General features: G+C 62.5%; 2 protein-coding genes across 15 annotated transcripts in view; one reads left to right on the top strand and one right to left on the bottom strand.

The window, feature by feature from the left end:
• NPHP4 (nephrocystin 4) overlaps nucleotides 1-820 on the bottom strand; it is a 106,200-nt gene extending 105,380 nt beyond the window's left edge. For 9 of the 11 annotated variants that reach the window (XR_014299667.1, XR_014299668.1, XR_014299669.1 and 6 more), the window contains exon 1: nucleotides 653-773. The gene's annotated coding sequence lies outside the window, so the exon portion shown is untranslated. Of the gene's footprint in view, nucleotides 1-652 lie in introns of all 11 variants that reach the window. The other 2 variants (XM_082686738.1, XM_082686736.1) reach the window with 2 other exon arrangements.
• A 215-nt stretch (nucleotides 821-1,035) lies between these two features.
• Nucleotides 1,036-27,817, top strand: part of KCNAB2 (potassium voltage-gated channel subfamily A regulatory beta subunit 2) — an 86,753-nt gene continuing 59,971 nt past the window's right edge. For 3 of the 4 annotated variants that reach the window (XM_082686740.1, XM_082686746.1, XM_082686741.1), the window contains exon 1: nucleotides 1,048-1,194. The gene's annotated coding sequence lies outside the window, so the exon portion shown is untranslated. Of the gene's footprint in view, nucleotides 1,195-27,817 lie in introns of all 4 variants that reach the window. The other variant, XM_082686749.1, reaches the window with a different exon arrangement.

The raw sequence follows: 27,817 nt of genomic DNA on the forward strand, positions 1-27,817 counted from the left end.
CGGAGCCCCGAGTCCCAATCACGGGGCAGCGCAGCCCTGAAGACCGGAGCGGCGGTCTGCCCCGGAGACAGGCCCCGGAGACGCGCACAGGTGGGGCCTCTGGGCCGGAAGGAAGGCGCAGGAGAGCCGGGCACTGGGGCTGCGGGACGGGCCCCGGCGGCCAGCCCCAGGCCGGTCAGGAAGTCAGCGCGAGGGCCCGCGGCGGGCAGGGCGGCCCGAGGCAGGCCGGACCCGCCGGGCGGGCAGAGCCTCCCGCAGGAGCCCCGAAGTCTCGCCGCCTCCGCTGGGCCGCGGCTCCGGGACGCGCCGGCGGGAACAGCCCCCGGCGGAGACGAGGACGCGGCCGGGGCACAGGCACCCTGCAGGGTCCCCCGCTGCGGGACGCCGACGGGGCCTCCCCGGGGGCACCGCGCCCGTCTGAGCCGGGAGGCAGCGAGGGCGCGCGCTGGGCCCCAGGGACCCCCGACGCCCAGCGAAGCCCGGGCCGCACCGAGCGTCAATCGGGGGCGGGACGCGAAGGACGCCGGCCCGGGTCCCCGCGGAGAGCCGCACGGAGCACCCCCACCCGGGCCCCGGCAGCCCCCGGCCCGCTCGGCCGCCACCAGCGCGCCGAGCCGCGCCCGCCCTCCCCGCGCGCCGCCGGCAGCGTTACCTAGGAGACGGCCCGCCGCGGCCGCGCCCCGGCCGCCGAGGCTCAGGCTGTGGGGGACGCGCCCCCACCGCGGGCCCAGAGCCCCGCCCGCCGGCCGGTACCCGCCGGAGCCGCAGGCCGAGCGGGCTGAGGACCGGCCGAGGATCGCCCGCCCGCCGGCACCGCGGGAGGAGCCTCGGCCGGCGGCGCGGCGCGCGCGGGGGCCGGGAACCCGCCCCGCGTCAGCGTCGTTGGCAGGGCCTCGGGACCAATCGGAGCCCCAGCCCCGAGGCTCCGCTCCTGCAGCGCCAGCCAATCGGCGCGGCGGCGGACCCGTCCTGATTTGCATGGCCGGCGACCCCTCCGCCAATTGGCATATGACTGGCGTGAAGGCCAACCAATGAGAAGCCAGGAGAGGCGTGGCCCCGGGCGTCCCACGAGGTGAAGATGCTGCGGGCGGAACCTGGCGGAGCGAGCGGGATTCGGGGGCGCTCAAGTCGCCGGGGCAAGGCGGGAAGGAAGATCCGGAGCGGGGCACAGGATTCGGAGCTGGAGCCCCCCAGGTAAGTGCGGGGGGACCCCGCGGGCCGCGCCGTCCACCGCCGTGCGCCGAGAGAGCGGCGGCGGGCACCCGCGAGACCCGCGCCGATTCTCCATCTCCTCTTCCCCGGCGCGTCCCCGCGCCCGCCTCCGTCCTCACCTCCTCTCCAGCCGGCTCACCTCCTCCTCCTCCACCTCCCTTCCCCCATCCCGCCCGACCTTTCAGCTCCCCTCCCCGACCCCTGCCCCAAACTTCCTCCCGCCCCTCGTCCCGGCGCATTCTTCCCCATCTCCGCCACCTCCCCTTCCCGCAGCCTCGCCTCCCCCTGCCCCCATCCCCCCTTCCCATCCCCTCTCCGGGCCTCTGCGCAGCCCCAGCCGAGCGCGTCTGGTCACGGACCTCCCCATCTCGCCTCCTTGTTGCTCCTGAAGGCTCGCCCTGCCTCTCGCTCCTGATCGCCGTCCCCGTCCTCCCATCCGTTCTGCTCCCAGCCCCTGCGTCTCCTCCCGCGGACGCTCTCCCTCCACCTTGCAGATCCCCAGGACCTTGGCACTCCCTCCCTGCACCAGTTCCCCTGGCTACCTGCACACCAAACCCCACCCAACCCCGTCCCCGGGCCCCTTCCCCATCGTCAGCTTCCCCTCGCCCTGCCTCCCTACCTGCTGCTGCTCCCGCAGGACGCAGAGACCCCGCAGCCGCACCGCTCTTCCTGCTGCAGTGGCCGCAGCCCGCGTACCTGCCCACCTTGCCACCCTCCCACCCAGGCGCACCCTGGCTCCGCTCCTCCTGGCATTTGTACTGGGGGATCCCATGGGGGACTGCGCTTTGCCCAGAGCATCCTAGGGGGCTCCAGGTGGGAAACCCCTTAGGACCCTTTCCTGCCTTCCTTCCTGGCCGCTGTCACCCTCCCCACCCCACCCCCACTTTCCTTCTCAACCTCACTTTGTGATTCAGCATTTTTGGGGTTGGTAACTTTCTTTGCTTCTGGCATGACAGGACTGGGCTGTGGGGCTGAAAGCTGGGGGTCTTGACCCGGTAGCTGGTTACCACGACCACCTTAAGAAACGGACCTGAGTTGCCTGGTGGGGACAGGGGTGGGAAGCGGGGGCCCAGGCAGTAGGGGCTGCCTTCTCTCCCTCTCATTTGTCTGTCCTGTGTTGAACCGCATCCAAGGGGAGATGACATAAGTAATAGCTCTTGGGGAAATGGACTATTAGCATTTATGGAAATTAATACATGCACATCCGAGGAGTAAGAACACCAAGTTCAGGCCACAGCTGTCCCACTGTCTGTTGTTTCAGGATTTCTTCTTTCTCTGCAACTTCTCCTCCTCCTCAAAAATGCCATCCCCCTTCCAGTGCCAAGAGCGAGCTCCCACTCCTAACACATTGCAGGGCTCGGGGACCCGCGTGTGGGGGGCCCCATCTGCCCTCCTGATTACTGCTTGGAAAAACATCCACCTGCAGAGCTAGGCTCATGTGCAGTCCCTGAGTGCTGTCTCAACGGGGGCCCAGAGGGCATTGGCTCCCCAGGTTGCGTCCTTTAAGACACTCCAGGTCCATACGCAGCCTCAGTGGCACTGAAGATGTGTGCGCTACCGCACGTTCCTGCCTGGCAAGCAAGCTGGGGGTGCATCCCATATGAAACCGGGTCCAGCTGCTTGTGTGTCTCTCTACACTACCAGTTGCCAGACACCGGATGCCCTGCTTAGCATCCCCGGGACTCAGCCAGGCCATGGGGATGGGGATCATGAAAAATGGGAAACCCAAATGTCATGCTCAAAGCCCTTTTGGGTCTGGATGTGGAGCCTGGCTGGGAGGAAGTGGGCCCCAAAGCAATTGCACACTGCCAAGTGTAGAGACGGGCACCACTTCTTGCCTTGTAAGGGTCATGGCCGGCCGCGGGCGCTGGGGGTCTGAGGGCCAAGTGAGCTCTGTAGATGGGACAGCTTGAGAGGCCTCACCCCACAGGGCTGGCTTTCTTTCTTGCCTTTACGTTTTCAGTGATCTTGTAGACCTCAAATGATTCAGGAGGAAGCTAGTGGCACAAGTTTTGTTTGGCAGTTTCCGGTGAGGGCTCAGAAGGAGGGAGCCTGTTTGTTGATCCTGGGCCCATGGCAACTGGACAGCACAGTGTGTGGCAAAGGAAGGTCCCCTCGCTGCTAGAACATGTGTAACATGCTTCGTTTCCGGGGACTCTGGCTGAAAGCAGCACATGCATAGTCTTTGACAAAAGTCTCGGTGACCTTCATGTCAGCAGAAGTCCCAGACCCAGAGTGGTTTCCTGGAGTCCCTGGATAAGAGGGCAGGACAGTGGCAGCTGCCGGCGGCGTTTGGGGAAGACCGTCTCTGATGGTGTCTAGGGCCAGAGACACGGTGCTCCCTCCATGCCCTCTCCTAGCAGCCAGGAGGGTCTCACCTCAAAGAGGCGAAAGGTTTTGGCCATCTTCCCCCGAACAAAGGAGTCCACAGAAACTCAGAGGCAGAGACTTCTCCAGGGTCACTCGGGGGCAGGGGCGGATCCCAGATAGACCCTTTGCATCCCACTAACAGAAGTGCAGGTCACGTCTGTGACTCCCATGGCTGGAAGATGCCGGCTCCCTCTGCATGTGCCCAACCATCGGGTTTGGCTGCCCTTCAGGAAAGCCACTCTGGAAACATTGCTGACATGCACAGAGGAAACTAGAGCCCGGGGGTGTTTCTGCATCACTGGGGAGCCGTTGGGAGTGGGGGATACCATCAAGCACAGAGAATTCTGGTGATACCACCTGCCCAGCCTGGCAGGTCCCCAGAGCAAAGATGCCTTCTTTCCAGAGATGTCACCAAAAAGATGGCAGGGGGCCAAGACACTGGGCAAGAGGAAAGGGGAGAAGAGACTTGGGTCTTGCTGGGTTTGCACTTTAAACCTTGCTCCATGATGGGTCCTTATAACCCTGCAAGGTGGGCTGGGTATCCTGGATGGGGAAACTGAGGCACGGAGTGGTGGAGAGAATGATGGAGACTCCCAAGCTCCTAAGGACACCTTCGGTCCCTACTGTGCCAGAACTCTGAGACAGGTACCAACTCTCTGTCCCACCGTGCCCCGGAAACCCCAGACCTCCCCGCACACACACTCACAGATGGGTCTCAGATGCACAGGACAGTCAGGGTTCAGTCCTGGCTCCCAGGGGTCATGGAAATCCACCATTTGCGTGAAGGGAAGCCCAACACGTGCAGCTGTCTGGTCACTCCATGCCCTCTCTCAGGCGTGGCGGAGAGGAGAGGCAGCCCTCTCTTGGTCCAGCCGCCTCAGGGTGGGGAAAGAGACCAGGGCCTCGCCCAGGAGAGCGCACACACAGGGCAGGTGGGAGCGTCCCCCACCTGGCCATGCGGTCAGCTGCGGGGGTGGCTCGAGGCTTTCCATTCAGCCTGCCCTTGGCAGGCGGGAGAGCCTCCCTGCTGGTGAGCAGGAGCCCCTGCTGTGTCTTCTTCCTGGCCTTTCCAGCCCTGTATACCCCGGAGGAGCTCTGGGCCCCGTGGCCCTTAGCCTGAGGGCGCCCCATGGCCACACACGCCTGTTTTCTAACTCATAGCCCTGCAGGACAGGGTCTCAGGAAGCTTTCCCTGCTCTGCCAGATGGTCCCGTACTTAACCCTGGAGACCTCGGGTGGGTCCCTCGTCGCAGAGCCGAGCCCTGCAACCCTGGGCCGCATCCCTGGCCTCCGCCTGTCTTGACCTCCCTCCTCACAGGCTGCCCGTCACTCCTGTCTCACTCCAGCACGGGCACTTACAGCCTTGGCCCTCGATGCCACGTGGGGTACAGATAAAATAGGACCGGGGCAAGGGAAGGAGCAGAGAGAGGACAGTCTCCCTCAGCTTCACACCCATGCTGCAGACACAGAGCATCTCCCCCAACGGACATCCTGGGCCCTGGCTGCTGGGCCTCGGTTGGGGTCTCTCCCACACGTGGAGGCTGAAAACCAGGCACGCGTTTCTTCTCAGGCCCCCACCCTGAGTTCAAAACAGATCAACAAACTGGTCGTCACCGGGCCGGTTTCTGCGGCAAACGAGCAGCGCCTCACGTCCCCTCAACACCAGGTCTGGTCCACAGGGCCCTCGGTCACCGGTCCGGCCCATGGAGCGTGGTGGGGGGTTAGCTCTGCGTCTCCCTGCGCCTCTGGCTCTCACCTTCCCAGCCGCCTGCCTTCCTTCTGGTGCCTCCCTATTTCTGGAGGGGCAAATTGAGACGATGTGAGCCCAAGCCCAGGGACAGTCTCTGGCTCATCAGGGGTGCCCACTGGGTGTCTTCTAAACCCTCACCTGCTGCCTCCAGTCATGGACTGAACCCAAGTGCTCACCCTACCCGGACCGGGGGGGGGGGTCCCCAGAAAACTCGCACAGTGACTTGGGTCCCCTTTTGAGTGACTTTATGATCCCCGTCAGGACCAGAATGGGCTGCCTGTTCTTGGGCGACCGCCCGGGAGGGCCCAGCCACCTGCTTTGTGGAGGGTGGGGAGGACGGTCCTGTGGCTTTTGGTCTGCAGAGAAGAGCCTCCCGGTGCTTAGAGGGACATGCCTCGCCCCGTCCTCCATCACCTCAGGCCACTGCACACCTGCAGACCCACACAGTGGCCCATAGGCAGAGCGGGGGGTGGGGGGCTGCAGAGTCACCCTCTGAACACATTCACACCCCCCCTTCGCCACAGCATGTCTTCATGTTCCCTCCTCGGCAGCCGTGGGATCTTTCAGAGCAAACCAGCCCTGATGTCCACAAGCTGTCACGGGCAGCCAAGGGCAGAAGGATCTAGAAGTCTTGGTATCCTGAACGCTCTGTGGCTGCAGGGCCTCTCTGGAAATAGTGCCCCCCCCCACCCCTTCTAGATGGAGGCGAGTCAGAAAAGACTAGAAGGCACAAACAGGGAGGTTCTGACGCTCCGTCTTCGCCCGCAGCTCTGCCTACGGTGTGACTGCTGAGCAGGGAGCAGGGGAGGCTCCGGGGGTCCTGGGGCCCTAGGCATGCCAGGCAGTCCTGAGCCAGGGGCGCACACACCGGAACCACAGGGACTGGTGCCCAGAAACAGTCGCCCAAGGGTCCGGGGGACCAGCTCCACGAGCTCCGTCTCCCACCAGCACGGACGGGTCTGGGGGAACCGCACTCTGAGAAACACTTCGCAGCTTGTTCTGTTTACTGGTGAGCTCCCCACTCCTGCGTCTCCTTAAGGCTGCGCGGGAGGAAGCTTTGATCACTGGAGGGTCTGATGAGCAGGGCTGCACTGGGGTTCCCTCAATTCTGGGGATCGGAGGAAGCCCACATTTCACTGGAATGACCTGCTAGGCTCTTCTCACCTTCGAACCTCTGCTTGTGCTTTTATCTTGACAAGCGTGGCAAGAAGCTGTTGTTACTGGTGGCCGGGTCCTCTGGGACGGAGGTTCGGCTGGGGGTGCTGCGGGTCTGGGCGCGTGCGTGACGGGGTGCCGAGGAAGCTGGGACTCCGCAGAGGGGCAGGCTCTGTCACTTTGGTCTTATCCTGCGGCATCCCCCCTCCCGCATCTCTGCGGCGCGCCCCCCCCCCCCTCCAGGAGGTATTGCCTTTCCCTCTCAGTGAAAAGGTATTTTTAGTCTCCCTGGCCAGGAGGTGTTCAGGTGTCAGAGACAAGAGGCCTGGAGCCATCTCTGTCCCTTTGCTCCTGCAGAGGACACACAATGCCCAGAACGGGAACTGCAAACCCCAGCCGGAAAGCACTTCCTTTCTGCAGGGCCACAGGCACATGTTGACTTCCCCACAGCAGCAGACACGTCCCTGTTTACACCCACTCTATTGAAAAAGGGGAGCCGGGGGTGTCTGGGGACCGGCCGGGGCCCTTTGGAGGCACCAGGGAATGCTGCCTTGCTGTGCTTTTCCTTCATCCTGAAAGATGGGTCTCAGAGAGGCCACCGGGGTGTGGAGGGACGTGGGACACGGACCCTCTGTCCTAACAGAAGGATTTGTTCAGATGAGATGCGCCAAGCATCGTGGGTCTGATGCTGCAGCCCAGGGGTCTGGAGCTGCTGGGAGGAGGCCTCGACCTCACCCCTGGCTTTGTGCAGTTGAGGCCCGGGCTGGGTTCCCAGATGGGAAGGTGCAGATGAACTCACAGTCAGCGGCGGGGGACGTGGGCTTCAGAGCACAGAGGTGCACCCTCGGGCCACAGCAGAAGTACCTGCAGACTAGGCAGGCGACACCTGTGAGTGCATCCCGTGTGCTCAGGAGAAGAGGGGAGGCCGGAGCCGGCAGGGCTGCGGCAAGTGTCAGAGGAGAGAGGGCCAGGCAGCGCTCTAGGCAGGGAGAACTGCGTGCAAAAAGTGCAGAGACAGCAAGGAGTACTGGGGCGACCTCAGGGGAGGACACTGGGCTAAGTAAGAAGCTTCTGGGGGGGCTGCTCCTCTTTACAAGAGGTTTCCTGCCTCCTCCGTGGGGCTGAGCTGGGTCAGTCGTGCAGCTTGGGGAGAGAAAAGCCGACCAGGTCCCACGAGCCCCCAGGCCCAGCCCCGTGCACCCCTCGGGGAGCCCCGAGCTCCCCAGCTGCCAGAGTCACACCGCCTTCCCGAACACACGCACTCCCGGAGCCGGTGTGCGGGGCCGGACCCTCGCTCCCTGCCTCACCCATGGATAGAAGGTTCTGGCAAAGCCCACAGGGTGCCACTGAGGGCTGAGGAAAATAGGGTTTCTCCCCCCACTCCAGCAGCCTGGTAACCACAGTAACCAGAGGGAGCTGCTGGAGGGGCCCAGCCACCTGCCGGGCTGGGCTGTCTGGGTGCTGAGGGCTGGCTGGGCCCCACGGGAGGCCCGTGTGGGTCCCTGGGTGGCCACCTGTGTGGGCAGTAGGAGGGGGGCAACAGGTGCAGTCCCAGGCTCGCACCCAGCGCTCTGCAAGCAAGGACATCACAGGCCAAAGGGCCCTTCTGCCTGCCCTTCGAGGGGACAAGAGGGCCTCTGACCCCAGCTCAGGCGGAATCCCCGGTCCCTGAAGCAGCCCCGGGAGGAGCAGGCACTTAGACCGATTCAGGGTTTTCTTGCATTTGGCATCACTTCTCTGGCCTGTGGGCCTCCAGAAAGTCCCCCCAGGCTCCTCACCCTGTGGCCCTGTAGTCCAGCGGCCGCATTTTCTAGAGAAGGAACTGAGGCTCGGGGAGGGACCCTCCTTGTTGGCAGAGCTGGGTGGGGCCGAGGAGCTGCACTCCACCGCGGCCGGGGGTGGCTTCCGAGCCCCCCTACAGCATCCCGTAGTCTCCCTGCATGCCACGCCGTCACTGCGGCCGGTGTCTGGCCACTCCCGGCCCAGGTGCCTGTGGGGATGGGGCACATCTGCCTCATCACTGCTCTACCCCCCAGCTCAGCCCTCAGACACACACGCGCCAGGAGCAGGCTCTCAGCAACCATGCGGTGCAGCGGACTCTCCCAGAAAGCAGAGCAGGGTCGGAAATGCACCTGGAGCTCCCAGCCGCCCAGGCAGAGGCACCCCCTGCCAAGCTGGGAAGGGGCATGGAAGCACAGCCCACAGACCGCACGCGGCCACCTGACTCTGAATGGCCGGAGCAGGGAGCCCTCAGGACAGAAACCAAACCTTCGGCCACGGTCCCTAGCACCCTGCTCCACGCATAGGACCGTCCTTAGAGGAGGGGTGCACCCATCGTGGAGGGGACCCTCGCGTCCTCAGCACCGGCCTCCCTACTTCCCGAGCCAGACAGCCTGTGCCTGGTCCTCCAGGGAAAAGATGGTGTCCCTGTACGTGTTGGTGAAAGGGCGTCACCCCCTACCCCCACCACCCCAGGCCCCGGGCACACTTGCATGGCCCAGGCTGTCTCCGGGATTCCTCAGTGCGCCCAGCCCTCTGAAGCAGCACGCCACACATCGGAGGCCAGCCTCGCCACCCAGTCCCTCACAGTGTCCGTGCCCCGGGCTCAGCTGCAGAGGGAGGTAAATGCCACCGCCTAAATGAGTCCCCACATTCTTTGTGAGGCGAGGCTCAGGCACGAAGTCATGTCCTCGGCCACGACGGCTCTCTGGGCTCCCCTTCTGCCCACTCCCAGAGGCCCCGCTCGGAGGAGCCAACCTGCACTCACCACCTCATGGGCTCCGGGTCCCGCCGGTGAAGCCAGGGGACCAAGCCTGGGCTCCCTGGGGTAGACAAAGGCCACTCCCACTGCAGACCCCCTGCCTTCATCCCCCCATGCTGGCTACCCGCCCGGGGATCCTCCGCAGCGTGTCTTCCCCACCCGCAGGTCCAGAGCACGATTCTGGCACCCCTGGAACTGCAGGCAGTGCCCCAGGGAGGGCCGGGCAGCTGCTGGAGCCTGGCACCCAGCCAGAAACGGCCACAGGTGGGGACTCGGCGTGCGTGCTGAGACCACTGTGGTCCTCGGGCTGGCATCGCAAGCCGGCGGCCTCAGCCTCCCAGCCTCCTGGCCCCTGTCCTGCAGCCCCTCGACCTCCCCAGACAGACCATGAGTTCAGTGCCCAGCAGCCAGGATGCTACTCGTGTTTACACAGCCAAGCCGTTTCATTATGCAGAGACAATTCCTCCCCACTGCAGACGCCGCCCCAGGGCCTTCAGATGGAGTGGCCCCAGGGGCAGGCAGAGGAGGCCATGGTCCCAGGAGCATATTTATAAGAGAGCTGGGAGCCGCCCGGGGAAAGTCTGAACAGCTGCAAGCCTTTGGCCCTGTGTGAGAAGGAGCAGGCCCTCCCTGGATGCTGGGAGGTGGTGATGATGGTGACGCCGGTAGTGATGGTGGCGCCGGTGGTGATGATGGTGATGATGAGGGGGGTGGGGATGGGGGATGGGGGTGGTGGCGATGATGACGGGGATGGCGATGGACGTCGGGATGGTGGTGATGATGATGGGGAAGGGGACGGTGGTGATGGGGATGCTGGTGGTCGTGGTAATGGTGGTGGCAGTGGTGATGGTGGTGATGAGGATGATGGGAGTGGAGATGGTGGTGGTGGTGATGGGGACGGGGACCGTGGTGACCGGGGTGCTGGTGGCGGTCGTGATGATGGAGATGATAATGGTGGTGATGATGGGGTGGGGTGACGGAGATGATGGTGGTGGTGGTGATGATGATGCTGAGGGGGGTGATGGGGATGGTGGTCATGATGGTGCTGACAACGGTGGTGACGGTGGTGATGATGGCAGTGGGGATGGTGGTGATCACGGGGAAGGGAGCGTGGTGACGGGGATGGCCGTGGTAGCAGTGATGATGGGGATGGGGTGGTGAGGATGAGGATGCGGACACAGGGATGACGGTGGTGGCAACGATGGGGGCGGGGATGATGGTGATGATCACGGGGACGGGGACTGTGGTGACGGGGGTGCTGGGGGTGGTTGTGATGATGGGGGTGGTGGGGATGAGGATGCGGACAGCGGGGATGACGGTGATGACAACGGGCTCCGTGCCGAGGACGGTAGCTGCGATGCTTGCGGTCACTCATTATTTGTCCCAGAGCTGTCCTTTGTCCCATAGCAGATCCGCTGTTCGTCAGGCCCCTGCTAACACCTGGCCTGCATTCACTCTTAATCCTCCGGCCACCCCAGGATTAGGTAATGTGAGGTAATAGGATCCTCTGTGCTTTGCAGGGGCGGGGGCAGTGGAGAGGCACACAACCAGAGGACAGAGCTAGCCCATGACCTCAGAGGACTCCAGATCCCGTGTCCCAGACCCGCCTCACGAGCGGGGCAGATGCACACTCTCCCGGGCTCAGGTCCCCGGGATCCCTCATGAGGGAAAGCCCCAGGATGGCACAGCCCGGCCCCCAGCTAGCCACCCACGCTCCAGCTCCATTGGTGAGGAGCAGAGCTGGCAGAAGTCGGATCCCCATGCCTGGTGCCCGCGGGCCCTCTGCTCCCAAAGGGGGACTGAACGTGCGGCAGGACTAGAGCCAGCAGGGAGGAGGGGCCCTCCCCACTCCCCTGGCTGCTGTCGCTTCTGCGGGCAGAGACGTGGGCCCTCTCCACGTTTCTCACCCACGAGCACTTTCCCGAACGGAGCAACAGTCACTACGAGCGGCCTCGTCGTATCTCATGGTTTCCCTGTCATTCACTTACATTTCCTTAGGGACCTGGGCAGCTGTCGGGAGGTGTGTGTACCTCTGAGTTCATTTGCTCTCCTACTACATTTTGTAGGTAGGACTTCTGAGTCCCGGGCTATGGACCTGAATTACCCCAGCTGTCGGCCCAGAAGACTGTGCCGTGGGCCCCAGTAGTAGCAACAGCCCAGTAGAGTAGCTCCATCGCCACCTCGCCAGCAATGAGTATTTTCATTAAAAAAAAAAAAAATGTTTTCCTGTTCATTGTGATCGCAAAGGTCTCTGTGCCTGGTAGCTGTCTTCTGCATAGCTTTTTGAATTCAGCAGAGCCTCTAATGGATGGGGTGGGGTAAAGCTGGCTTTCAGACTGCTGGTGTGGGGTGCATGGGCAAGATATTAATCTTTCATGCCTCCGTCATGCGGCCCTGGGATGCAATCCTCTTTGGAACCATTTGTTATTTATTCTTACAGTACCCGGGAGAGCAGGGAAAGCCCCAGGAGCCTGCTCACAGGTGCTCGTGCCGGGAGAGCTGCAGAGATAGCCCCCAGACCCCCTCCTGCCCACTAAGGTGTGGAAATAAGCCAGGGCTGGGGACACGGGGCTCCAGCCTCCCCCCACCCCCTCCCCCGGTAAAGGGGCTCCTCCCCTGAGAGAGGGCCGACCCTCTGCCTCCCATCCAGCCTGCTGACATTGCAGCGTTTAAGAGGTTAGGCGGGTACGTTCGTTCCCTAGCGCCTCCCGAACAGATCACCAGCAACTGTGCAGCTAGAAACAGCCGTGCGGATTCTCCCCCAGTCCTGGAGGCTAGAAGTCTGAAGTCAAGGTGTGGGCAGGGCTGGTTCCCTTTGGAGGCTCCGGCCCGCTCAGGCCTCTCCCCCAGTTCCTGGTACTGCTGGCGATCCTCCGTGTCCTCTGGTTTATGGCCCTGTCACCTACCTCCCCCTCATGTCCCCTTCCTTCCCTGTCGGCAGCTTCTTCTCTTCTTATAAGGACACGTGTCATTGGATTCAGGGCTCTCCCTCCACGCCACCAATCAGGGTGACCTCATCACTGGGTCCTTACGTTAATTACATCTGCAAAGACCCTTTTACCATCTAGGGTCATAGTCACCGGTACTAGGGACTGATAGTTTGACGCAGAGAACCCCCTCCAGAGGGTTCTGTGAGTTTTTTCTGGTTAGCCATTTATTTTCCCGTTGGCAAGGATTACTCATCAAGGGTTGCAGACTCTCACCCGAGCCTGATGCCGGAGTGGGGGTAAGCGGTGTCGTGTCAAAGGCCCACAGTTACACCCAGAGTGGGGCTCTGCGCTCTCGGGTGTGGGGTCTCCCCCAGCCACAGCTGCCGACGTACTTGAAGGCCGACCACCCGTCTCGGTGCAGTGGCTCAGCAGCCTAGAGAGGGCGTGGGAGCTCGCTGGAGGGTGACAGGGGGAACAGGTAAGACAGGGCGTGTGTCCCACGGAGGGTGGATGGGAGGCACTCGGAATGCTAGCCTGTGCCTCCCCCAGCGAGGCAGGTTTGTGCTACAGGCCTGAGGGGGCCCCAGCTTTGTCAGACGTGCTGCTGGGCCCGCATTCTTCTCAGCCTTCTGACTGCCCTCTGCACCTGGAGCCGGGATCAGTCCCCCCAGTGCCAAGGGCAGCAACCGAAATACATCTAAAGTACGAGGGTAAGAGCTACCACCCAGGGATCCAGCATGTGTGCAGTCAGTATGGACAGCCGGCCAGAGCTCTGCCAGGCCCCATGCTAAGCACAAGGGAAGGGGCCCTTGCTGGACATGATGACCAGAGCGTCCCAGTGCGGGGCTGGCCAGGAGTAGGCAGTTCCCATCCCCACAGCCCAGGACCGGCCTTCCCTCCTCACCCCCCACGACCATGTTGCTGCAGAAACCCAAATTAGCCATCAAGACAGCAGCATCCCTGCTCCCCAGTGGGCCCACTGCATGGGGAATCGCCCCCCACCGCAGGTGGGGTCATGCAGGGCTCTGGAGAGGAAGCGAGAGACCCCAGCCACACCTGGGGGAGGGCCCCATGTCCAGGGACTGCTTGGTAGTACAAGACTACGGCAGTGTGGCCACTGCCTGTGGACAGACTGTCTCCGAGATGGCAGATCTGGGAACACCAGGATGTGGGCCTCTGCCCTCCTCCCCTCCTGGGGTGTAAGTGGTTAAAAGCCACCCCTCTCCCCAGGAAGCTTGGAGCAGCTCCATCCACGCGTGGAGCTGGGCCACCTCGGCTCCCTCCTGTGTCAGCTGCTCTGCCTGCTGAGTCAGGCTCTGGGACGTGGTGATGAGTGATCAGGCCTGTAATCACAGGCAGGCTTGCTGGTTTTCTTCCCATCCCTGGAACTCTCTGTTTTCCTGCCTTGGCTCAGCCAGGACTCTGGTCAGTCATTTGCAAGCAGAGACAGCATTTATGCTTTCTGGATGTCCCAGCACCAGCAGGGGAAGCCAGGCTCTCCCCCAGGGACACTCTTGCCATCGCAGGGGGCTGGGGGGGAGAGGGGGGAGGTGGCAAGCCCCTTGGTTCATTGATTACCCCACGCGCCAGCCAGGTACTCCCATCACTGCAGACACAACATGGGGCGGCAGTGGCCACAGGGTACCCCCAGCTCAATGCAGCCTGAGGATGCTGCCTGGGGTCCCCCAGGATTGCCCACCCCGGAGGGAGGGGCTCCCTCACCCAGTATCCCCCCGTTGCACCAGTGAGGTGAGCCACTAAGATCTGCAGATTTTCTACTCAGTGTGTAGGGCAGGGCTTGGGGTTCACGAGGGAAATGCTCTGCTAGTCTAGTCCTGCTGCAGGAAGCTGCACCCCCCAGCCCCAGGCCAGCACCAGGGACAGATCCCCCTCACTCCCTATTCATGATCTGTAAGAACCTCTTATCTCTGAAGGACCAGACCCACTGGGGCAAGAAATGCTCCTGCCCATGTGTCACGCTGTGTGTGACCCTTATCTCCCCTTGAGCCATGGAGGAGGGGTAGCCCCTTGGGGACTCAGGCCTTGGGTTGCCAGTGGGGAGATGTTTGTGGCCTTGACCATGGCCTAGCTCCCCAGAGGGAGGCACTGGGGCAGCCCTGCCAATTCCTTTGGGAGGGGCTGTGGCAAAAGCTGTAAAGACAGGAACTTGGCCGTGGCCAGGGCCCAGAGGGAAGACAGCAAAAGTGCCCCTGGGGACACTGCCACCCTGGGGAGGTAGGAACTGGTCCAGCCCCCATGCCCTCTCCAGAAGTATGGGACATGCTCTCTGCCCTGAGTTGGTTTGAAATGTGCTGTAGCTGGGTGTTCACGTACCCTGAAGATAAGCCCGAGGGTCTAGGTGGCATTGCGTGGCTCTCCAGTCCTTCCGGCCCCCCAGCACCCCCATGGGGGACCTGGGCTCTTGGCTTTCACCTCCCCTGTTGGCATCTGCTTCTTAGAGCAACAGGAGGCTGCCCAAGGGGTAGCCAGGGACAAGTGCCTTCCGTACGTGGGAAGCTCAGCACTGCTCACCTGGCCTGAGTGGGGGAGAGCATCTGGCCTTCACCAGCATCTCGATGTACGTAAGTGACAGCAGACTAGGGGGCCACTTGGCCGGTAGGTGCAGTGGGCCTGCATGTGGGCCTGCGGGTGTGCCTGCATATGTGTCCGTGTACATATGCACACATATCTCTTCATGTGTGCTTCCCGCGCCTAGACACCCCGCCCCCCAGAGCGTCCTACCAGGGATGGCCTGGAACGTACCGTCCACTGGGGTTCTGGTCTCTCCCCAGATTCTCTTGATACACTTCCGATAAGAGGAAACCCTGATGCCCTTCCACAAAAGGGGATGTAAAATTAGTTTCACAGGAAAGCAAGAACTGTGTGATGGACGTTTGCCCTGGGGTTCTGCTCTGTAGTCTTCCTGCCTTTTCCTGGGATCGCTGGGGTGAGATCTTGCCAGGTTGTCAAGGACACACTCCCACACTCTGCTCTCTGTCTGTCTGTCTGTCTGCCTTCGGCAAGATTTCCCGTGCTGCGGTCACTGGCCTTCCATCTTTGGATTTGGGTCGTGCGTGCGCACTACCAGCCCTATTTCTGAGTTAATGTTTTTTCTTTTAGTCAGTTGAAGTTATTTTCTTAACTAAGCTTCTTTTGGAATGACGCTTCCTTGCTGCACCTGTAACGAAGAGACATGCAGCGTCGCTCGTCCTCATTCAGAGGCGCCTAGAAGACAAGTGGGTAGATACCGGGTTCCAGAACCATCTCCTGTGGGACCAGGCACGTCCATGCCTGAGGGGTTGTGGGGTGAGCCTTTGCGCGTCTTCTGACGAGTCAGGGGCGTGGCTCCTGTCCCTCCGCTGCGGTCATCCCCGTCTTCCTGGCCACAGGCAGGCTGTTCCTGTGCACAGGGGCCGCTCAGGGGAATATGAGAAATGGGAAGGCCTTGGGGCTTCAGCCCTGTTGTTCATTCCCTATTTAGGCTGGGGGTGGGGGCAGTTGGGAGAGGGTGTCCAGAGGCTGGGCTGGCATTCGAGTGTTGAAGGCTTAAACAAGAAAGCTACAAAAATCATGGTGGTTTCTGGAGCAAAATGGCACGAGGTTGCATTCCAAGTGCTGGCTTTGCAGTTGGGCAGGCCTGTCCTAGCTCTCTGCTCCTGAGTTATGGGACTCTAGGCAGGTCCCTTATAAAGTACAGATGGGCGGCACCTGGGTGGCTCAAGTGGTTAAGTATCCAGTTTTAGATTAAGGCTCAGGTCATGAGGTCGAGCCCCATGTCAGACTCCAGGCTCAACATGAAGTCTGCTGGAGATTCTCTTTCTCCCTCTGCCCCTCCCCCCGCTCATGCTCGCTCTCTCTGTCTCTCTCTCTCTCTCTCTAAAATAAATAAATAAATTTTTTTAAAAAAAGATGCAGATGGTGTCAGGAGTTAGGAATGGAAAGTGCAAACTCCCTCCTCACTGTCTCCCACCTCCAGGGTAACTCTGAAAATACTGTGGGGCGATCTGTCTAGGCCTGGGAACTGGCCTCTGCATTGGACCCTGAGGCTGGTGAAGACCCGGGCAGATGGGGAAATGTAGCCATCCCCCAAGGCAACAGCAGGAACACAGACAGGGCTGCCATGGGCATGAGTGAAGAGACAGGCAGGTGTGCCCAAGGTCAGGTGTGCAGAGAAAAAATGCAGGCAGTGAGCCCAAGATCCAGTATCCAGGAAAAAGTTGCAGGCAGGTCCAAGATCAGGTGTGCAGGAGACCCAGAGAAGAGGAACCTGGAAAAGGAGACAGGGCTGGCCATGAGTGGTTCCAGCATGCTGAGCTGAGGGGCTTGGACCTGATGCTGAAGGCCCTGGGCAGCCACTGTGGGCTTTTGAGATAGACCCATGGGTGAGCAGTAGAAATAGGACTCTGGTGACAGGTACATGGCTGTAATCCAGGCAGGAACTCCAAAGACCAGCAACGGGAATGGGCAAGAGAGGGAATGCTCCAGGGATACCCAGGTGGACAGAGCCAACAGACAGCTGAGAGGATGCACCTGGGCCACAGGCAGAGAGACGGGGAGGCACAGCCAGCTGTGGGGCTCATGGGGGCTGAAGCTCAGAGGGGGCCAAAGACCGGCCCTGCAGGTCTTTCGGGGGAAGTTTCCATGAGCAGAACAGGGAAAGCAAGAGTGCGTGGAGGAAGAGCCAGGCTGGGGTGGAGGTGCGCAAGTGAGGTGGTGCAGGTGGAGGTGGTGCAGGTGGAGGTGGTGCAGGTGATGGAGGCGCAGGTGGAGGAGGCGCAGGTGGAGGTGGTGCAGGTGGAGGTGGTGCAGGTGGAGGTGGTGCAGGTGGAGGAAGCGCAGGTGGAGGAGGTGCAGGTGGAGGAGGCGCAAGTGGAGGAGGTGCAGGTGATGGAGGCGCAGGTGGAGGTGGTGCAGGTGGAGGTGGTGCAGGTGGAGGTGGTGCAGGTGGAGGAAGCGCAGGTGGAGGTGGTGCAGGTGGAGGAGGCGCAGGTGGAGGAGGTGCAGGTGGAGGAAGCGCAGGTGGAGGAGGTGCAGGTGGAGGAGGCGCAAGTGGAGGAGGTGCAGGTGATGGAGGCGCAGGTGGAGGTGGTGCAGGTGGAGGAGGTGCAGGTGGAGGAGGCGCAGGTGATGGAGGCGCAGGTGGAGGTGGTGCAGGTGGAGGAGGCACAGGTGGAGGTGGTGCAGGTGGAGGAGGCACAGGTGGAGGTGGTGCAGGTGGAGGAAGCGCAGGTGGAGGAGGTGCAGGTGGAGGAGGCGCAGGTGGAGGTGGTGCAGGTGGAGGAGGCGCAGGTGGAGGTGGTGCAGGTGGAGGTGGTGCAGGTGGAGGTGGTGCAGGTGATGGAGGTGCAGGTGGAGGTGGTGCAGGTGATGGAAGCGCAGGTGGAGGAGGTGCAGGTGAGGTGGTGCAGGTGGAGGAGGCGCAGGTGGAGGAGGTGCAGGTGATGGAGGCGCAGGTGGAGGTGGTGCAGGTGGAGGTGGTGCAGGTGGAGGTGGTGCAGGTGATGGAGGTGCAGGTGGAGGTGGTGCAGGTGATGGAAGCGCAGGTGGAGGAGGTGCAGGTGAGGTGGTGCAGGTGGAGGAGGCGCAGGTGGAGGTGGTGCAGGTGATGGAGGCGCAGGTGGAGGTGGTGCAGGTGATGGAAGCGCAGGTGGAGGAGGTGCAGGTGGAGGTGGTGCAGGTGGAGGTGGTGCAGGTGGAGGTGGTGCAGGTGGAGGTGGTGCAGGTGGAGGTGGTGCAGGTGGAGGAGGTGCAGGTGGAGGAGGCGCAGGTGATGGAGGCGCAGGTGGAGGTGGTGCAGGTGATGGAGGCGCAGGTGGAGGTGGTGCAGGTGATGGAAGCGCAGGTGGAGGAGGTGCAGGTGATGGAAGCGCAGGTGGAGGAGGTGCAGGTGGAGGAGGCGCAAGTGGAGGAGGTGCAGGTGATGGAGGCGCAGGTGGAGGTGGTGCAGGTGGAGGTGGTGCAGGTGGAGGTGGTGCAGGTGATGGAGGTGCAGGTGGAGGTGGTGCAGGTGATGGAAGCGCAGGTGGAGGAGGTGCAGGTGAGGTGGTGCAGGTGGAGGAGGCGCAGGTGGAGGTGGTGCAGGTGATGGAGGCGCAGGTGGAGGTGGTGCAGGTGATGGAAGCGCAGGTGGAGGAGGTGCAGGTGGAGGTGGTGCAGGTGGAGGTGGTGCAGGTGGAGGTGGTGCAGGTGGAGGTGGTGCAGGTGATGGAGGCGCAGGTGGAGGTGGTGCAGGTGGAGGAGGCACAGGTGGAGGTGGTGCAGGTGATGGAGGCGCAGGTGGAGGTGGTGCAGGTGATGGAAGCGCAGGTGGAGGAGGTGCAGGTGATGGAAGCGCAGGTGGAGGAGGTGCAGGTGGAGGAGGCGCAAGTGGAGGAGGTGCAGGTGATGGAGGCGCAGGTGGAGGTGGTGCAGGTGGAGGTGGTGCAGGTGGAGGTGGTGCAGGTGATGGAGGTGCAGGTGGAGGTGGTGCAGGTGATGGAAGCGCAGGTGGAGGAGGTGCAGGTGAGGTGGTGCAGGTGGAGGAGGCGCAGGTGGAGGTGGTGCAGGTGATGGAGGCGCAGGTGGAGGTGGTGCAGGTGATGGAAGCGCAGGTGGAGGAGGTGCAGGTGGAGGTGGTGCAGGTGGAGGTGGTGCAGGTGGAGGTGGTGCAGGTGGAGGTGGTGCAGGTGGAGGTGGTGCAGGTGGAGGAGGTGCAGGTGGAGGAGGCGCAGGTGATGGAGGCGCAGGTGGAGGTGGTGCAGGTGATGGAGGCGCAGGTGGAGGTGGTGCAGGTGGAGGAGGCACAGGTGGAGGTGGTGCAGGTGATGGAGGCGCAGGTGGAGGTGGTGCAGGTGATGGAAGCGCAGGTGGAGGAGGTGCAGGTGATGGAAGCGCAGGTGGAGGAGGTGCAGGTGGAGGAGGCGCAAGTGGAGGAGGTGCAGGTGATGGAGGCGCAGGTGGAGGTGGTGCAGGTGGAGGTGGTGCAGGTGGAGGTGGTGCAGGTGGAGGAGGCGCAAGTGAGGTGGTGCAGGTGGAGGAGGCGCAGGTGGAGGTGGTGCAGGTGATGGAAGCGCAGGTGGAGGAGGTGCAGGTGGAGGAGGCGCAAGTGGAGGAGGTGCAGGTGATGGAGGCGCAGGTGGAGGTGGTGCAGGTGGAGGTGGTGCAGGTGGAGGTGGTGCAGGTGGAGGAGGCGCAAGTGAGGTGGTGCAGGTGGAGGAGGCGCAGGTGGAGGTGGTGCAGGTGATGGAGGCGCAGGTGGAGGTGGTGCAGGTGATGGAAGCGCAGGTGGAGGAGGTGCAGGTGGAGGAGGCGCAGGTGATGGAGGCGCAGGTGGAGGTGGTGCAGTGGAGGAGGCGCAGGTGGAGGTGGTGCAGGTGATGGAAGCGCAGGTGGAGGAGGTGCAGGTGGAGGAGGTGCAGGTGGAGGTGGTGCAGGTGGAGGAGGCGCAGGTGGAGGTGGTGCAGGTGGAGGAGGCGCAGGTGATGGAGGCGCAGGTGGAGGAGGCACAGGTGGAGGTGGTGCAGGTGGAGGAGGTGCAGGTGGAGGTGGTGCAGGTGGAGGTGGTGCAGGTGGAGGTGGTGCAGGTGGAGGTGGTGCAGTGGAGGAGGCGCAGGTGGAGGAGGCACAGGTGGAGGTGGTGCAGGTGGAGGAGGTGCAGGTGGAGGTGGTGCAGGTGGAGGTGGTGCAGGTGGAGGTGGTGCAGGTGGAGGTGGTGCAGTGGAGGAGGCGCAGGTGGAGGAGGCACAGGTGGAGGTGGTGCAGGTGGAGGAGGTGCAGGTGGAGGTGGTGCAGGTGGAGGTGGTGCAGGTGGAGGTGGTGCAGGTGATGGAGGCGCAGGTGGAGGTGGTGCAGGTGGAGGAGGTGCAGGTGGAGGTGGTGCAGGTGGAGGTGGTGCAGGTGGAGGTGGTGCAGTGGAGGAGGCGCAGGTGGAGGTGGTGCAGGTGGAGGTGGTGCAGGTGGAGGTGGTGCAGTGGAGGAGGCGCAGGTGGAGGTGGTGCAGGTGGAGGTGGTGCAGGTGGAGGTGGTGCAGTGGAGGAGGCGCAGGTGGAGGTGGTGCAGGTGGAGGAGGTGCAGGTGGAGGTGGTGCAGGTGGAGGTGGTGCAGGTGGAGGTGGTGCAGTGGAGGAGGCGCAGGTGGAGGTGGTGCAGGTGGAGGTGGTGCAGGTGGAGGTGGTGCAGTGGAGGAGGCGCAGGTGGAGGTGGTGCAGGTGATGGAGGCGCAGGTGGAGGTGGTGGAGGTGGTGCAGGTGGAGGAGGTGCAGGTGGAGGTGGTGCAGGTGGAGGTGGTGCAGGTGGAGGTGGTGCAGGTGGAGGAGGCGCAGGTGGAGGTGGTGCAGGTGATGGAGGCGCAGGTGGAGGAGGTGCAGGTGGAGGAGGCGCAGGTGGAGGTGGTGCAGGTGGAGGTGGTGCAGGTGGAGGTGGTGCAGGTGGAGGTGGTGCAGTGGAGGAGGCGCAGGTGGAGGAGGCACAGGTGGAGGTGGTGCAGGTGGAGGAGGTGCAGGTGGAGGTGGTGCAGGTGGAGGTGGTGCAGGTGGAGGTGGTGCAGGTGATGGAGGCGCAGGTGGAGGTGGTGGAGGTGGTGCAGGTGGAGGAGGCGCAGGTGGAGGTGGTGCAGGTGGAGGTGGTGCAGGTGGAGGTGGTGCAGGTGATGGAGGCGCAGGTGGAGGTGGTGCAGGTGGAGGAGGTGCAGGTGGAGGAGGCGCAGGTGGAGGTGGTGCAGGTGATGGAGGCGCAGGTGGAGGTGGTGCAGGTGGAGGAGGCGCAGGTGGAGGTGGTGCAGGTGGAGGTGGTGCAGGTGGAGGAGGCGCAGGTGGAGGTGGTGCAGGTGATGGAGGCGCAGGTGGAGGAGGTGCAGGTGGAGGAGGCGCAGGTGGAGGTGGTGCAGTGAAGGAGGCGCAGGTGGAGGTGGTGCAGGTGGAGGAGGCGCAGGTGGAGGTGGTGCAGGTGGAGGAGGTGCAGGTGGAGGAGGTGCAGGTGGAGGTGGTGCAGGTGGAGGAGGTGCAGATGGAGGCGCAGGTGGAGGTGGTGCAGGTGAAGGAGGCGCAGGTGGAGGTGGTGCAGGTGGAGGAGGCGCAGGTGGAGGAGGCGCAGGTGGAGGAGGCGCAGGTGGAGGTGGTGCAGGTGATGGAGGCGCAGGTGGAGGAGGCGCAGGTGGAGGTGGTGCAGGTGGAGGAGGTGCAGATGGAGGCGCAGGTGGAGGTGGTGCAGGTGATGGAGGCGCAGGTGGAGGAGGTGCAGGTGGAGGAGGCGCAGGTGGAGGTGGTGCAGGTGATGGAGGCGCAGGTGGAGGTGGTGCAGGTGATGGAGGCGCAGGTGGAGGAGGCGCAGGTGATGGAGGCGCAGGTGGAGGTGGTGCAGGTGGAGGAGGCGCAGGTGGAGGTGGTGCAGGTGGAGGTGGTGCAGGTGGAGGAGGTGCAGGTGGAGGAGGTGCAGGTGGAGGAGGCGCAGGCGGAGGTGGTGCAGGTGGAGGTGGTGCAGGTGGAGGAGGTGCAGGTGGAGGTGGTGCAGGTGGAGGAGGTGCAGATGGAGGCGCAGGTGGAGGTGGTGCAGGTGATGGAGGCGCAGGTGGAGGAGGTGCAGGTGGAGGAGGCGCAGGTGGAGGTGGTGCAGGTGGAGGAGGTGCAGATGGAGGAGGTGCAGGTGGAGGTGGTGCAGGTGGAGGAGGTGCAGATGGAGGCGCAGGTGGAGGTGGTGCAGGTGATGGAGGCGCAGGTGGAGGTGGTGCAGGTGGAGGAGGTGCAGGTGGAGGAGGTGCAGGTGGAGGTGGTGCAGGTGGAGGAGGTGCAGATGGAGGTGGTGCAGGTGGAGGAGGCGCAGGTGGAGGTGGTGCAGGTGGAGGAGGTGCAGGTGGAGGAGGTGCAGGTGGAGGCGCAGGTGGAGGTGGTGCAGGTGATGGAGGCGCAGGTGATGGAGGCGCAGGTGGAGGAGGCGCAGGTGGAGGTGGTGCAGGTGATGGAGGCGCAGGTGGAGGAGGCGCAGGTGGAGGTGGTGCAGGTGATGGAGGCGCAGGTGGAGGAGGCGCAGGTGGAGGTGGTGCAGGTGATGGAGGCGCAGGTGGAGGTGGTGCAGTGGAGGAGGCGCAGGTGGAGGTGGTGCAGGTGATGGAGGCGCAGGTGGAGGTGGCGCAGGTGATGGAGGCGCAGGTGGAGGAGGCGCAGGTGATGGAGGCGCAGGTGGAGGTGGCGCAGGTGGAGGTGGTGCAGTGGAGGAGGCGCAGGTGGAGGTGGTGCAGGTGATGGAGGCGCAGGTGGAGGTGGTGCAGGTGATGGAGGCGCAGGTGGAGGTGGTGCAGGTGATGGAGGCGCAGGTGGAGGTGGTGCAGGTGGAGGAGGCGCAGGTGGAGGTGGTGCAGGTGATGGAGGCGCAGGTGGAGGAGGCGCAGGTGGAGGAGGCGCAGGTGGAGGTGGTGCAGGTGATGGAGGCGCAGGTGGAGGAGGCGCAGGTGGAGGTGGTGCAGGTGGAGGAGGCGCAGGTGGAGGTGGTGCAGGTGATGGAGGCGCAGGTGGAGGAGGCGCAGGTGGAGGTGGTGCAGGTGATGGAGGCGCAGGTGGAGGAGGCGCAGGTGGAGGAGGCGCAGGTGGAGGTGGTGCAGGTGATGGAGGCGCAGGTGGAGGAGGCGCAGGTGGAGGAGGCGCAGGTGGAGGTGGTGCAGGTGATGGAGACGCAGGTGGAGGAGGCGCAGGTGGAGGTGGTGCAGGTGGAGGTGGTGCAGGTGGAGGAGGCGCAGGTGGAGGTGGTGCAGGTGGAGGTGGTGCAGTGGAGGTGGTGCAGACGGAGGAGGCGCAGGTGATTGAGGCGCAGGCGGAGGTGGTGCAGGTGGTGCAGGTGGTGCAGAAGAAGGTGGGGCAGGTGGAGGTAGGGCAGGTGATGGTGGCACTGGTAACAAAGTGTGTGTGCACATATGTGTGTACACAGGTCTCTATGCATGTGTGTGCGTGCCGCTGAAGTGCCTGCCTGTCCACATGCTTCAGGAACCTGGCGTGGTCTTGCTGGGGTCTCCAGACCTGGTGGACACTTGAGTCAGGCTCGAGCTGGAGATCCCAATCAGGGCTCATGCGGGCTGGCCTGGCTCACAGTGCAGGCCCTTGGAGGAGGCCCCCAATCCTGCCTCTCCCCCGGGGCAGCCGCCGCACGATGACCTGCTCCCTCTGCCCCTCACCGCTCTGCCTGGCTCAGCCTCTGGAGGAGTCTGTGTTGACGAGAAGGAAAGCACCACCTGTCCAGAGTTGCGTGACACACTCATTCATTCGGCAAAGGTCCTATCCCAGCACAAGGGCTTCCACCCACTCCTAGCACTGGGGGCTCAGCGTCTATTTGTGGGGCAGTCACGAGCTCTGAAGGAAACCGTGTGCCGGCATGATGGACAGGACACTTTGGAGAGAGTCTCCAGGACCGTGTTCCTAGAAATGTGACTTTGGAGCAGAGACACAAAGGAAGAGCATCCCTGGTGGAGGGACCGCATGTACAAAGGCCCTGTGGTAGAAGACAGGAAACTGCTCTGGTCCAGGCCTGGGAAGGAGCCACAGGAGTGGAACACCATCAGCCTCTCACCTGGGTGTCCGTGGGCACCTTGGAGCCGATGCCACCAGCATGCAGCTCCAAGACTCCCCCAACCTGCTGCTCCCACCAGTTTCCCCAGCTTGAGAACTGGTGCCTCTTCTCCAGGAACCCAGGGTCACCCCCCGACACACACATCCACCCTCCAGCCAGACTTTTGGTCTTGACCTCCTGACTCCACCAGCCACTGGCTGCCTCCTCCACCCTGGCCCGGGGCTCTCCGGCTTGCAACTGCATCGTTCTGTGGCCTCCTGATGGGAGCCCTGCCCCTGCCTTAGGCTGCTCCCCGGTCCTCCTCACCCCACCGCCCAGAGACCTTGGAAAGCATCGGTGAGCTGGCTCTCCAGAGAAGTCCTCTGGTTGCCCCTCGGTGCTGGTGGCTGCACGGGGCTGTTTCAGAGGAGGCATTCCCACTTCTGCTACTTCCTGGGTGACTGTGGGCAGGCCCGCTGAGATGCCCCGGCCTCAGTTTCCTCAGCTGGCATCACTGGCTAGTCATATGGTACCACCCTCCTGGGGCAGGGGGGCTGAGACTGAGTGAATGAATGCAAGAGAGCCCTGAGTCGCCCACAGCTCTCACTGGTCATCACGAAATGATGCGGCCTGGGACTGCTACTCCAGTGGCTTCTTGTACCCATGCCACCAAGACGACCCTTGGATATCCCTGGACCCCGTCCATTCCAAGTCCAGCTTCAGGGCAGCACCCTGAAGGTCCCAGCCTTTTCCCCAGGACGGGACGGGTCACTGTGTCCAAGAGAGTGAAGAGTGCCGTAGCTGTGCTGCTGCTGTCACAAGACAGAGGCCGAGGGCCGGAGCAAGAGGGCAGGCCGCGTCACCGTGGAGGCCACTCTGCAGGTGCGTCGGCCCATCTGCGCTCATCATGAGGCAACACAAGCAGGGTTTAAAAATACTAAGCTTATTTCATTTCAGCGCAGGAGCAAGAGAGAGAACGTACAGCCTGTATGAGCAACTCAAATCAAAAATAAATGAGGCAAAAAGAGTCACCAAAAATAGTACAGCATAGGAGGCAGCAGCCCGCGTCCCTCGGCCAGCTGTCCCTGGCGAGCGGCATCACAGAGCGGCCGGGAGCCCGGCTTCCCATGTTTATTCCGGAACAGATTAATCAGGCCTGCGATCCGATGACAGATGAGAATTCCGGGCAAAGTCAAAGCCAGATAATGGCTCCAGGCACACAGGGCCTCTGTGCATCCTCCCCTCGGCGCCTGGCACCCCCACCGAGCAGTGGGCCAGGCCGCGGGGTCAAGTCTGCCCTTCCTGACCCAGAATGCGCCCACAGAAGGGCGGGCCCCAGCTCCCTGCAAAGCCGAGCTGCCAGCACTGTAGACCTCGTGAGGGTCCGTACCTTTAGTCCTGATTTCATCACGGTGAATGCCACCTTTTTGTTTAATGTCGCAGATCAGAGTTTTACAAACCGCTCCAGCCCACCACCTGTTTTTATAAATAAAGTTTTATCGGAACACAGCTTTCCCGTTCATTCACATACTAGCGCTAGTTGCCTTCGCACAGCTTTGCAAAGACAGACCGACTGGCCCACCAAGCCTAAAATACAGGCTCTCTGGCCCTGAGCTGCCCGCGCTTGTGGTCTCTCTCACCCGGGACGCTTCTCATCATATGTGCGAGCACCCTGGGCGAGTGGCCCGTCCACCTACAGCCGACCGTCGGTGGCAGGGTTTTGTTAGGTGCTGTGTCTGTGCTGATGTTGGCTTAGGGTTTTAGAGGTGTTGTTTGGGGAAGGAAAAAAAAAGATTCTGCAATAATTAGGTTGGGTTCTCCAAGGTGAGGAGCAAGGTTTGGGCAGGCATGTCTGCATCACACAACTAGACTCAGACCCCACTATGGAAAGAGAACACGCAGGGCCCTGAGGGACCTTGCACTACTGTGCAGGGGGCGTCCCTTTCCCTGTGACGCTGTCTGGGTCTGGGCTCTGCAAACCTTCTCTACAAAGGTCTGGAGAGCAAACATTTCAGGACCGCAGGTGACGCGGTCTCTCTCGGAACTCCCCTGCTCTGCCACGTAGCATGAAAGCGTTCGTGGACAAACGCAATGCTGAATTCATGTGTTAAGAACCCCCCCCCACCCGCCCCAGTGTGGTGGTATCTGGAGGCGGGGCCTTTGGGAGGTGATTAGGATTCAATGAGGTCGTGAAGGTGGAGCCCCCTGATGGGACCAACGCCCTTATAAGATGCTGGTGAGACCCCAGCAAGCTCACTATCTACCACCCGAGAGCACAGCAAGAGGCCTGGCTGGGGACCAGGGCTCAGGCCCTGAACATCCGGCACCTTGATCTTGGAATTCCAGCTTCCAGAACTGTGAGAAAGAGCTGTCTGTTGCCTCTACCCCCTGGCCGGTCCCTGGCATCTTGCTACGGCAGCCAGAGCAGACCAAGACAGCAAATGACCATGGCTCTGTGCCAGTAAAGCTTTATTTGTGGACACTGAAATCTGAATTTTATATAATTTCCATTTCCATGAAATATTCTTCCTTTGTTTTTCTTCCAACCCATTTAAAAACGTGAAAACCACTCGGAGCTCACAGGCCACGCAAACCCAGGTGATGGGCCGGATCGGGCCCACAGAGCCTTGCCAAACCCTGTCCCAGAGCAAGGAGGGGGCCTCCTCTCCTCCCTCGCTGCGGCCCACAGCCCGGATGCTTCTCTCGCTTCCATGTGCCTTGAGGGCACACGCTTCTGTCCTGGAGGGAGCCCGCTCCGTTCTCCGGGTGATCCCGAAGGATGTCAGCAGAGCAAACTGAAGGACGTGACCTTGGAGTTGATGTTCCAGAAAGAGGCCAGACCCAGGGTGGCCAGTTAAGCGCCCAGGCTCGGAAGCCAGACCTGCAAGCATCCCATCTCTGCCCTTGCTCTTGCCCACTGGCAGACTCGGGCCCAGTGTCCTCGCCGGCACGACGGAGTCACCCAGCCGCCTTCAAGGTTCTGTGAGGGCTCTGTGTGATGGCCAAGCATGTGCCATGACGTTGGCCCCAGTTACATTTATGAAGTCAGAAGCCTCGTGGGGAAACATCGAAAGATGTGGCGGGTGAGGGATGCCAGGTGTGTCTGCCGTGAGTCACAGACACTGCGTTTCTTCGTCTCCAGGGAGCAGAAGTGGGCCTAGTGGGTCTAATTACAAGGACGCGATTTCAAATCAACACAAAAAGGATCTTTTCCATCATTCGAGTTGTCCCCAGGGGACTCGTCTGCTCGGAGTTCCCCGTGGGTGGAGATTTGGGGGAACACCAGCGTGGGGATCTCGCAGAGGGAACCGGAGTCTCCATCACCCTGGAACTGAGCCTCCGCCCCGACTCTGGGAGAGTCTGGGATGTGAGAGACCCGTTCTGCTACCCCTGGGGAACCTGCCTCCCTCCAGGGTTCTGGCCCGAAGGAACACCAGTTAAACCAAGCAGCACCTGCCCCTTACGCTGCAGAAGTACCCAGAACCACTGTGAGGCTCCCCCTTCACGGGAGAGTATTTTTGGTGCTCCCAGGACCGGTCCGGTTTCAATGTTGTTCCGTGGTTGAGTCGCGGGGGGCAGTATCCCACCAGGGCCTTTGCGGTGCCGCCTCCTGCCCCCCCCAATCCTGCCGGAGGCTCCCCCGAGCCTCCAACATTACTCCTGCTGCAAATGGAGGCAGAACCTGGTGGGCAGCCTCCTCCATGGGCTAGGATGTTCTAGAAGACTCTACCCCTTTCCATCAGGAAAGCAAACCTTTCCTGGAAGCCCCGCCCTCCAGGGCTCTGCCAGTGGACTGTCCCAGGCCCCCCTCGCCAGAAGGCAGTTCAGGAAGTGAAGCTCCCGAGCGGTGGTCGGGCCAGTCGGCAACCCTATCACCGTGTTCATTGATCCGGCTTGAATGTGGGGCTCAGTCGCATCGGCCCGGAGAGGAGCCGCCCCTGGACGCAGTGGGCATGTCTAAGGCCGCCCCTATTTCGTCTTCCCCTGCCTTCCACGTCTGAGGTACAAGCAGGACAGACACTTCGGGCCGGGATGACGCTGAGCTGAGGCAGCTTCCCTGCGTCTGGAAGGCAGTGCGGCTGCAGATGTGCCTGTCGTTCGGGAAGTTCCGTGTTCGCCTGCTGGGGGGAGA

This window comes from Mustela nivalis, assembly GCF_964662115.1.
Source record: "Mustela nivalis genome assembly, chromosome: 10".
NCBI lineage: Eukaryota > Metazoa > Chordata > Mammalia > Carnivora > Mustelidae > Mustela > Mustela nivalis.